A 9497-nucleotide genomic window follows, 5' to 3' on the forward strand; every position below is an offset into this window, starting at 1 on the left:
GCATCTATAGTCTCCTGATTTATTCATTTTAGCCACTCTAACTGGGATGTGGTGGTATCTCAGTGTGGGTTTGATTTGTATTTCCCTGATGAGGAGTGACGTTGAGCATCGTTTCATGTGTCTGTTGGCCACCTTAATGTCTTCTTTAGAAAAGTGTCTATCCATGTCTTCTGCCCATTTCTTCACCGGATTATTTGTTTTTTGGGTGTGGAGTTTGGTGGGTTCTTTATAGATTATGGATACTAGCCCTTTGTCCGATATGTCATTTGCAAATATATTTTTCTACTCCATCGGTTGCCTTTTAGTTTGTTGATTGTTTCCTTTGCGGTGCAGAATCTTTTTATCTTCATGAGGTCCCAATAGTTCATTTTTGCTTTTAAATACCTTGCCTTTGGATATGTGTTGAGTAAGAAATTGCTGCAGCTGAGGTCAAAGAAGTTTTTTCTGGCTTTCTCCTCTAGGATTTTGATGGTTTCCTTTCCCACATTCAGGTCCTTCATCCATTTTGAGTTTACTTTTGTGAATGGTGTAAGAAAGTGGTCTAGTTTCATTCTTCTGCATGTTACTGTCCAGTTCTCCCAGGACCATTTGTCAAAGAGATTGTCTTTTTTCCATTGGATATTCTTTCCTGCTTTGTCAAAGATTAGTTGGCCATACATTTGTGGGTCTGATTCTGGGTTCTCTATTCTATTCCATTGGCCTATGTGTCTGTTTTTGTGCCAATACCATGCTGTCTTAATGATAACAGCTTGGTAGTAGAGGCTAAAGTCTGGGATTGTGATGCCTTCAACTTTGGTTTTCTTCTTCAATATTACTTTGGCCGTTCTGGGTCTTTTGTAGTTCCATACAAATTTTAGGATTGCTTGTTCTAGGTTCGAGAAGACTGTTGGTGCAATTTTGATTGGGATTGCCTTGAATGTGTAGATTGTTTTGAGTAGTATTGACATTTTAACAATACTTATTCTTCCAGTCCATGAACAAGGAATATTTTTCCATTACTTTGTATTTTCTTCAAATTCCTTCATAAGTTTTCTATATTTTTCAGCATATAGATCTTTTACGTCTTTGGTTAGGTTTATTCCTAGGTATTTTATGATTCTTGGTGCAATTGTGAATAGAATCAGTTTCTTTATTTCTCTTTCTGTTGCTTCATTATTGGTGTATAAAAATGCAACAGATTCCTGTACATTAATTTTGTATCCTGCAACTTTGCTGAATTCATGAATCAGTTCTAGCAGACTTGGTGGAGTCTGTCGGGTTTTCCATGTAGAGTATCAGGTCATCTGCAAAAAAGAGAAAGTTTCACTTCATCTTTGCCAGTTTTGATGGTTTTGATTTCCTTTTGTTGTCTGATTGCTGATGCTAGGACTTTCAACATTATGTTAAACAACAGCGGTGAGAGTGGACATCCCTGTCATGTTCCTGATCGCAGGGGGAAAGCTCTCAGTTTTTCCCCATTGAGGATGATATTAGCTGTGGGCTTGTCATAAATGGCTTCTATGATGTTTAACTATGTTCCTTTTATGCCGAGTTTTCAAGGGTTTTGATTAAGAATGGATGCTGTATTTTGTCAAATACTATTTCTGCATCGATTGACAGGATCATATGGTTCTTATCTTTTCTTTTATTAATGCAATGTATCACATTGATTGATTTGTGAATATTGAACCAGGCCTACAGCCAGGAATGAATCCCACTTAATCATGGTGAATAATTCTTTTTATATGCTGTTGAATTCGATTTGCTAGTATCTTGTTGAGAATTTTTGCATCCATATTCATCAGGGAAATTGGCCTGTGGTTCTTTTTTTTTTTTTTTCCTGGGTCTCTGGTTTGGGAATCAAGGTAATGCTGGCTTTATAGAATGAGTCTGGAAGTTTTCCTTCCCTTTCTATTTTTTGGAACAGCTTGAGAAGGATAGGTATTATCACACCTTAAATGTCTGGTAGAATTCCCCAGGGAATCCATCTGGTCCTGGACTCTTATTTGTTGGGAGATTTTTGATAACTGATTCAATTTCTTGCTGGTTATGGGTCTATTCAAGTTTTCTATTACTTCCTGTTTGAGTTTTGGAAGTGTGTGGATGCTTAGGAGTTTGTCCATTTCTTCCAGGTTGTCCAGTTTGTTGGCATATAATTTTTAATAGTATTCCCTGATAATTGCTTGTATTTCTGAGGGATTAGTTGTAATAATTCCATTTTCATTTCTGATTTTATCTATTTGAGTCCTCTCTCTTTTCTTTTTGAAAAGTCTGGCTAGAGGTTTGTCAATTTTGTTTATTTTTTCAAAAAAACAAACTCTTGATTTTATTGATCTTCTCTACTGTCTTTTGTTTTTGTATTTTTTTTTTTTTTGGATTCTATATTGTTTATTTCTGCTGGGTGTTGGGTGTCTTTGTTGTTCTGCTTCTAGTTCCTTTAAGTGTGCTGTTAGATTTTGTATTTGGGATTGTTTTTTGTTTCTTGAGATAGGCCTGGATTAAATGTATTTTCCTTTCAGGACTGCCTTTGCTGTCTCCCAAAGCATTTGGATTATTGTATTTTCATTTTCATTTTTTCAATTTCTTCTCTAATTGCCTGGTTGATCCATTCATTCCTTAGTAGGTCTGTTTTTCTGAGAGCTAGCCGGATGCTGGATTCTTGCCACAGCACTCTAGAGTACACAGAGGAGCCGGCTTCGGAGTTAGGGAAAGTGTGGGTGGAGCACTCAGGGTGCTGGGGTGCCCCTGGGCCAGTGAGCAGGTCCTCAGGGCTTCAAGTCCCAGGAATGGAAGAGGGGGATTGACGAAGAATGGTAAATTTCATTAGATGTCAGTTTTTCAAAGTTATATGACAATTCACATCTTTACCATCAAGATTTAAAGAAATCACTTCCCCTACATCCTACTGAGTACCTCAGCCAGCCCAGGTGACCATCTGGATTGCTGGCGGGCAGTCCAGATTGCTTGTTCTTTACTTCCCCACCTGGAAAACGATGCACATATGATTTCTTATTTTCAGTCTTGTCGCAAAGCTGCAGGCAGTCAGCTGCCTGAGAAGTCATTTTGAGGAAGCTGATACAGCCCTTCCCATCTCCTACGGCCTCCTCAGTGAACAGCCTAGGTCAGTGTCAGAAGGAACTCAAAATAGCTAGAAATGCTCTAGCTAGTCCTTCTCAAGTGGCTGGGTCACATGAGGCACCAGGAGAAAATCACGGAGTCTGACATGCAGCTCCAAGAACTGCCAGTGCCTGTTTACTGAGAGCCTGGGTGCGATTTTGGCAGAAGAGCATATCATAGGATTCTAGGGAAGATGGCAGCATAGGAGGACGCTGGGATCACCGCGTCCTGCTGGTCACATAGATTCCACCTACACCTGCCTAAAGCCAGAAAACCTCCAGAAGACTAGCAGAATGGTGTCTCCGGAGCCAAGTGCAGATGAGAGGCCCACGGAATTGAGTAGGAAGGGTGCCGAGGCGGTGCGCCCTACAGGGACTAGCGGGAGGGAGTCGGGGTGGAGGGGCGGCCTGCCGGCCAAGCAGAGCCCCTGAGTCTGGCTTGCAAAAGCGGAGGGGCCGGATGGAGTGTGTTCCGACAGCAAGCAGGACTTGACATCTGGAAGGTTATAAGCTAACAGCTCTGCTCGGAGAATGGGAGGGCTGGAGGACAACGGGAGGGAGAGTTGTTGAGCCCCAGATGACAGAGCTCAGCTTGGCAGGGAACAAAGGCACTCGCCAGCACCATCTCCCTCACCAATCCCCCAGCCAAAATCCCAAAGGGAACCAGTTCCTACCACGGAACTTGCTTGCACCGGGCAAACACCCAACACTGTGCTTCTGTGGATCCATCCCTCTGATGGGTCTGCCTGCCTCCCTCTGCCACAGGGCCCCTCCCGAAGAGGATCACCAAAGGAGAAGTGAGTAAGCCTACCCTCCTGCCCCATGCACCTTGCCTATCCACCCTAGCTAATACGCCAGATCCCCAGCACCACAAGCCTGGCAGTGTACAAGTAGCCCAGATGGGCCATGCCAACCCACAGTGAATCCCGCCCCTAGGAGAGGGGAAAAGAAGGTACACACCAGTCTGATTGTGGCCCCAGTGGTGGGCAGGGGGCAGACATCAGGTCTGACTGTGGCCCCACCCACCAACTCCAGTTATTCAAGAGAGCACAGGGGAAGTGCCCTGCAGGTCCGCACCACTCCAGGTTCTATCCAAAATAACCAAACAGAAGAATTCCCCTCAAAAGAATCTCCAGGAAATAACAGCTAATGAACTGATCAAAAAGGATTTAAGCAATGTAACAGAAAGTGAATATAGAATAATAGTCATAAAATTAATCGCTGGGCTTGAAAACAGTATAAAGGACAGCAGAGAATCTATTGCTACAGAGATCAAGGGACTAAGGAATAGTCAGGAGGAACTAAAAAATGCTATAAACGAGCTGCAAAATAAAATGGAAACAACCATGGCTCAGATTGAAGAGGCAGAGGAAAGAATAGGTGAACTAGAAGGTAAAATTATGGAAAAAGAGGAAGCTGAGAAAAAGAGAGATAAAAAAAATCCAGGAGTATGAGGGGGAAATTACAGAACTAAGTGATACACTAAAGAGAAATGATCTACACATAATTGGTATTCCAGAGGAGGAAGAGAGAGGGAAAGGTGCTGAAGGTGTATTTGAAGAAATAATAGCTGAGAACTTCCCTGAACTGGGGAAGGAAAAAGGCATTGAAATCCAAGAGGCACCGGGAACTCCCTTCAGACATAACTTGAATCAATCTTCTGCACGACATATCATAGTGAAACTGGCAAAATACAAGGATAAAGAGAAAATTCTGAAAGCACCTAGAGATAAACGTGCCCTCACATATAAAGGGAGGCCTATAAGACTCATGACTGATCTCTCTTCTGAAACTTGGCAGGCCAGAAAGGCATGGCAGGAGATCTTCAATGTGATGAACAGAAAAAATATGCAGCCGAGAATCCGTTATCCAACAAGTCTGTCATTTAGAATAGGAGAGATAAAGATCTTCCCAAACAAACAAAACCTGAAGGAATTTGTCACCACTAAACCAGCCCTACAAGAGATCCTAAGGGGGATCCTGTGAGACAAAGTACCAGAGACATCGCTACAAGCATAAAACATATGACATCACAATGACGCTAAACTCATATCTTTCCATAATATCACTGAATGTAAATGGACTAAATGCACCAACCAAAAGACATAGGGTATCAGAATGGATTAAAAAACAAGACCCATCTATTTGCTGTCTACAAGAGACTCATTTTAGACCTGAGACCACCTTCAGATTGAGAGTGAAGGGATGGAGAACTATTTATCATGCTACTGGAAGCCAAAAGAAAGCTGGAGTAGCCATACTTATATCAGACAAACTAGACTTTAAATTAAAGGCTGTAACAAGAGATGAAGAAGGGCATTATATAATAATTACAGGGTCTATCCATCAGGAAGAGCTAAGAATTATAAATATCTATGTGCCAAATACCTGAGCCCCCAAATATATAAGACAATTACTCATAAACATAAGCAACCTTATTGATAAGAATGTGGTAATTGCAGGGGACTTTAACACTCCACTTACAGAAATGGATAGATCATCTAGACACACGGTCAATAAAGAAACAAGGGCCCTGAATGATACATTGGATCAGATGGACTTGACAGATCTATTTAGAACTCTGCATCCCAAAGCAACAGAATATACTTTCTTCTCGAGTGCACATGGAACATTCTCCAAGAGAGATCACATACTGGGTCACAAAACAGCCCTTCATAAGTATACAAAAATTGAAATTATACCATGCATTCTTTCAGACCACAATGCTATGAAGCTTGAAATCAACCACAGGAAAAAGTCTGGAAAACCTCCAAAAGCATGGGGGTTAAAGAATACCCTACTAAAGAATGAGTGGGTCAACCAGGCAATTAGAGAAGAAATTAAAAAATATATGGAAACAAACGAAAATGAAAATACAACAATCCAAATGCTTTGGGACACAGCAAAGGCAGTCCTGAGAGGAAAATACATTGCAATCCAGGCCTATCTCAAGAAACAAGAAAAATCCCAAATACAAAATCTAACAGCACACCTAAAGGAAATAGAAGCAGAACAGCAAAGGCAGCCTAAACCCAGCAGAAGAAGAGAAATAATAAAGATCAGAGCAGAAATAAACAATATAGAATCTAAAAAAACTGTAGAGCAGATCAACGAAACCAAGAGTTGGTTTTTTGAAAAAATAAACAAAATTGACAAACCTCTAGCCAGGCTTCTCAAAAAGAAGAGGGAGATGACCCAAATAGATAAAATCATGAATGAAAATGGAATGATTACAACCAATCCCTCAGAGATACAAGCAATTATCAGGGAATACTATGAAACATTATATGCCAACAAACTGGACAACCTGGAAGAAATGGACAAATTCCTAAACACCCACACTGTTCCAAAACTCAATCAGGAGGAAATAGAAAGCTTGAACAGACCCATAACCAGCGAAGAAATTGAATCAGTCAACAAAAATCTCCCAACAAATAAGAGTCCAAGACCAGATGGCTTCCCAGGGGAGTTCTACCAGACGTTTAAAGCAGAGATAATACCTATCCTTCTCAAGCTATTCCATTCATTCCTTAGTAGGATGTTCTTTAACCTCTATGCTTTTGGAGGTTTTCTAGTCTTTTTCCTGTGGTTGATTTCAAGTTTCATATCATTGTGGTCTGAAAGTGTGCATGGTATGATCTCAATTATTTTACATTTATTAAGGGCTGTTTTGTGACCCAGTATGTGATCTATCTTGAAGAATGTTCCATGTGCATTCAAGAAGAAAGTATATTCCGTTGCTTTGGGATGCAGAGTTCTAAATATATCTGTCAAGTCCATCTGGCCCAATGTATCATTCAGGGCCATTGTTTCTTCACTTCTACCTCCTTTCAGAATTCTATCTCTATCCTTGTATTCTGCCAGTTTCACTAAAATATGTCATGCAGAAGATCAATTCAAGTTACATCTGAAGGGAGTTCTCTGTGTCTCTTGGATTTCAATACCTGTTTCCTTCCCCAGATCTGGGAAGTTCTCAGCTATGATTTGTTCAAGTATACCTTCAGCCCCTTTCTATCTCTCTTGTTTTTCTTAAATTCCTGTGACACAAATATTGTTCTGTTTGATTGCATCATTTAGTTCTCTAAATCTTCCCGCATGATCCTGGATTGTTTTTATCTCTCTTCTTCTTAGCTTCCTCTTTTTCCACAATTTTATCTTCTAATTCTCTTATTCTCTCCTCTGCCTCTTCAATCCGTGCTATGGCCACCTCCATTTTATTTTGCACCTCATTTATAGGACTTTTTAATTCATAAAAATATGGAATGCTTCATGAATTTGAGTGTCATCCATGCACAGGGGCCATGCTACTCTTCTCTGTATTGTTCCTATTTTAGTATATGTGCTGCCGAAGAGAGCACTTGCATGTTTTCTTTTGTGGAGTATCATTTGAAATATTTTGTCCACTATTAAAAGTCACTTATTATCTTGTTATTTTATTGTAATATTCTTTATATATTCTAGGTACAAATCCTTTGCCAGATTGTAATTATTTGTACCCAGTCCAAGGCTTGCCTTTTCCTTTGCTTAATGGTGACTTTAGAAGAGCAGGTAAATTTTATATTTGATTAATATAGATTACAACTTTCTCCTGTTATGTGCTTTTTATGTTCTGTTTAAGAAATCCTTTTCATACCTGAGGTTTATACTTTTTTTTACTCTACTTTCTTCTAAGAGTTTTATATCTTTAGCTTTTATATTTAGGTCCTAATTCATTTTTTATAAATTTTTGTGTATGATATCTGGAGGGATTGAAACATTTTATTCTAATCACATATCCAACATTATTTGTTTATAAAGGAAAATAGCATTATTTTTTTGAATGTTGTATGCAGAACGATTTATTAAAAAGCTTGTCCATTCCATTTAATTACTTTTATATTTCTGTTGAAGTTTAATTGACATGTGGATCTCCTTCTGGATTCTCTGTTTTCTTTCTTCAATCTATATGTCTATTCTTACACCAATACCACATATGTTATTAGTAAATCTTTATAATAAGTATTGAAAAAAAACAGTGTAAGTCCTCTAACTTCTTCCTTCTCTTTCAAAATTATTTTGCCTGCCCTTTGCTTTTTGCATGTCCATATACATTTTACTATCAGTTTGTCAATTTTTACAATTGGTTTTATTTGGAATTTATATAAACCTATCATCTAATTTGGAGAGAATTATATAAATAATAGCAAGTCTTCCTATTCTTGAACATAGTACATTTCCCTTATTCTGGACTGTGTTTCCCTCAACAACATTTTGTCATTTTTTGTGTGAAGATTTTGCATATGTGAAGTTCATGACTAACTCATCATGGTTTTTAATGCTGTCTTAAATTACATTGTTTGAGTTTATTTACTTATTTTGAGAGAGAGAGAGAGAGGAGAGAGAGAGCACACTTGAGTGAGTGTGTGAAGGGCAGAGAGCAGGACCAAGAGAGAATCCCAAGCAGGGTCCACACTGAATGGAGCCCCATGTGGGGCTTGACCCCATGACCAGTGAGATCATGACCTGAGCCGTAATTAAGAGTTGAACTCTTAACCAACTGAGCCACCCAGGCACACCTTAAATTGCATTTTTAACTTAAAATTCCAATTATTTATTCATGATATATTGAAATACAATTGATGTTTTATATTGACTTTGTATCCTATGATCATGCTAAATTTACTCAATTTTAGAAGGATTTTTGTAGTTTCTTTAGGATTTTATACATAAATTATAAAAACTTATTATTATTAACAAATAAACAGTTTTACTTTCTCCTTTCTAATTTGTATGCATGATTGTACTGGCTAGGACCCCAGTGAAATATTGAATTGGAGTCTTTACAGTGACCATTCATGCCTAAATCCAGATCTTAGGGGAAAATGTTGTCTTTTTGCAATAAGTACGATGCAGTAAGTATGGAATCTGAAAATGGACTACCGTGCTCTGCTTGGATTCTCTCTCCTTATACCTAGAGTGGGGCATATGCCCAGGTGTAGTACGCATCTGGTGTACTTTATTGGAGACAGGGAAAGGAAAACCATAAGATGTTCTGATAAAACTACTTTTAATTATATTTTTATTATCATAGTTCCTTTTCATACTTGTCCTGACTGCAGCCTATTACCAAGGCCCATCAATTGTAAGTTCAAAATATTTTCAAATCCATCCACTCCTTCCCATTGCTACCCTAGTTCAGATCACAATAATTCTTCACCTGATTACTCCCTCAGCCTTGATCATCTGCTTCCTATATCAGAATTTATTATATCAAAGTTATTTTTCAAACTCTAAAGTGCTGATGGATTGTCTCTGAATCTTGGTAAATGCAGGTTCTGGAACTATAGGTCTGGCATGGTCTAATTTTGCATTTCTTTTAAAAAAATTTTTTTAACGTTTATTTATTTTTGAGACAGAGAGAGA

General features: G+C 38.8%; 1 non-coding gene across 1 annotated transcript; it reads right to left on the reverse strand.

The window, feature by feature from the left end:
- Nucleotides 1–7346: 7346 nt before the first annotated feature.
- LOC132675673 (U6 spliceosomal RNA) lies at nucleotides 7347–7453 on the reverse strand. The gene has a single exon (XR_009608838.1). It is a non-coding gene; the product is annotated as a U6 spliceosomal RNA (small nuclear RNA).
- Between the last annotated feature and the right edge of the window lie 2044 nt (nucleotides 7454–9497).

Source organism: Panthera onca, chromosome D1 (genome assembly GCF_046562875.1).
Source record: "Panthera onca isolate mPanOnc1 chromosome D1, mPanOnc1 haplotype 2, whole genome shotgun sequence".
Taxonomy (NCBI): domain Eukaryota; kingdom Metazoa; phylum Chordata; class Mammalia; order Carnivora; family Felidae; genus Panthera; species Panthera onca.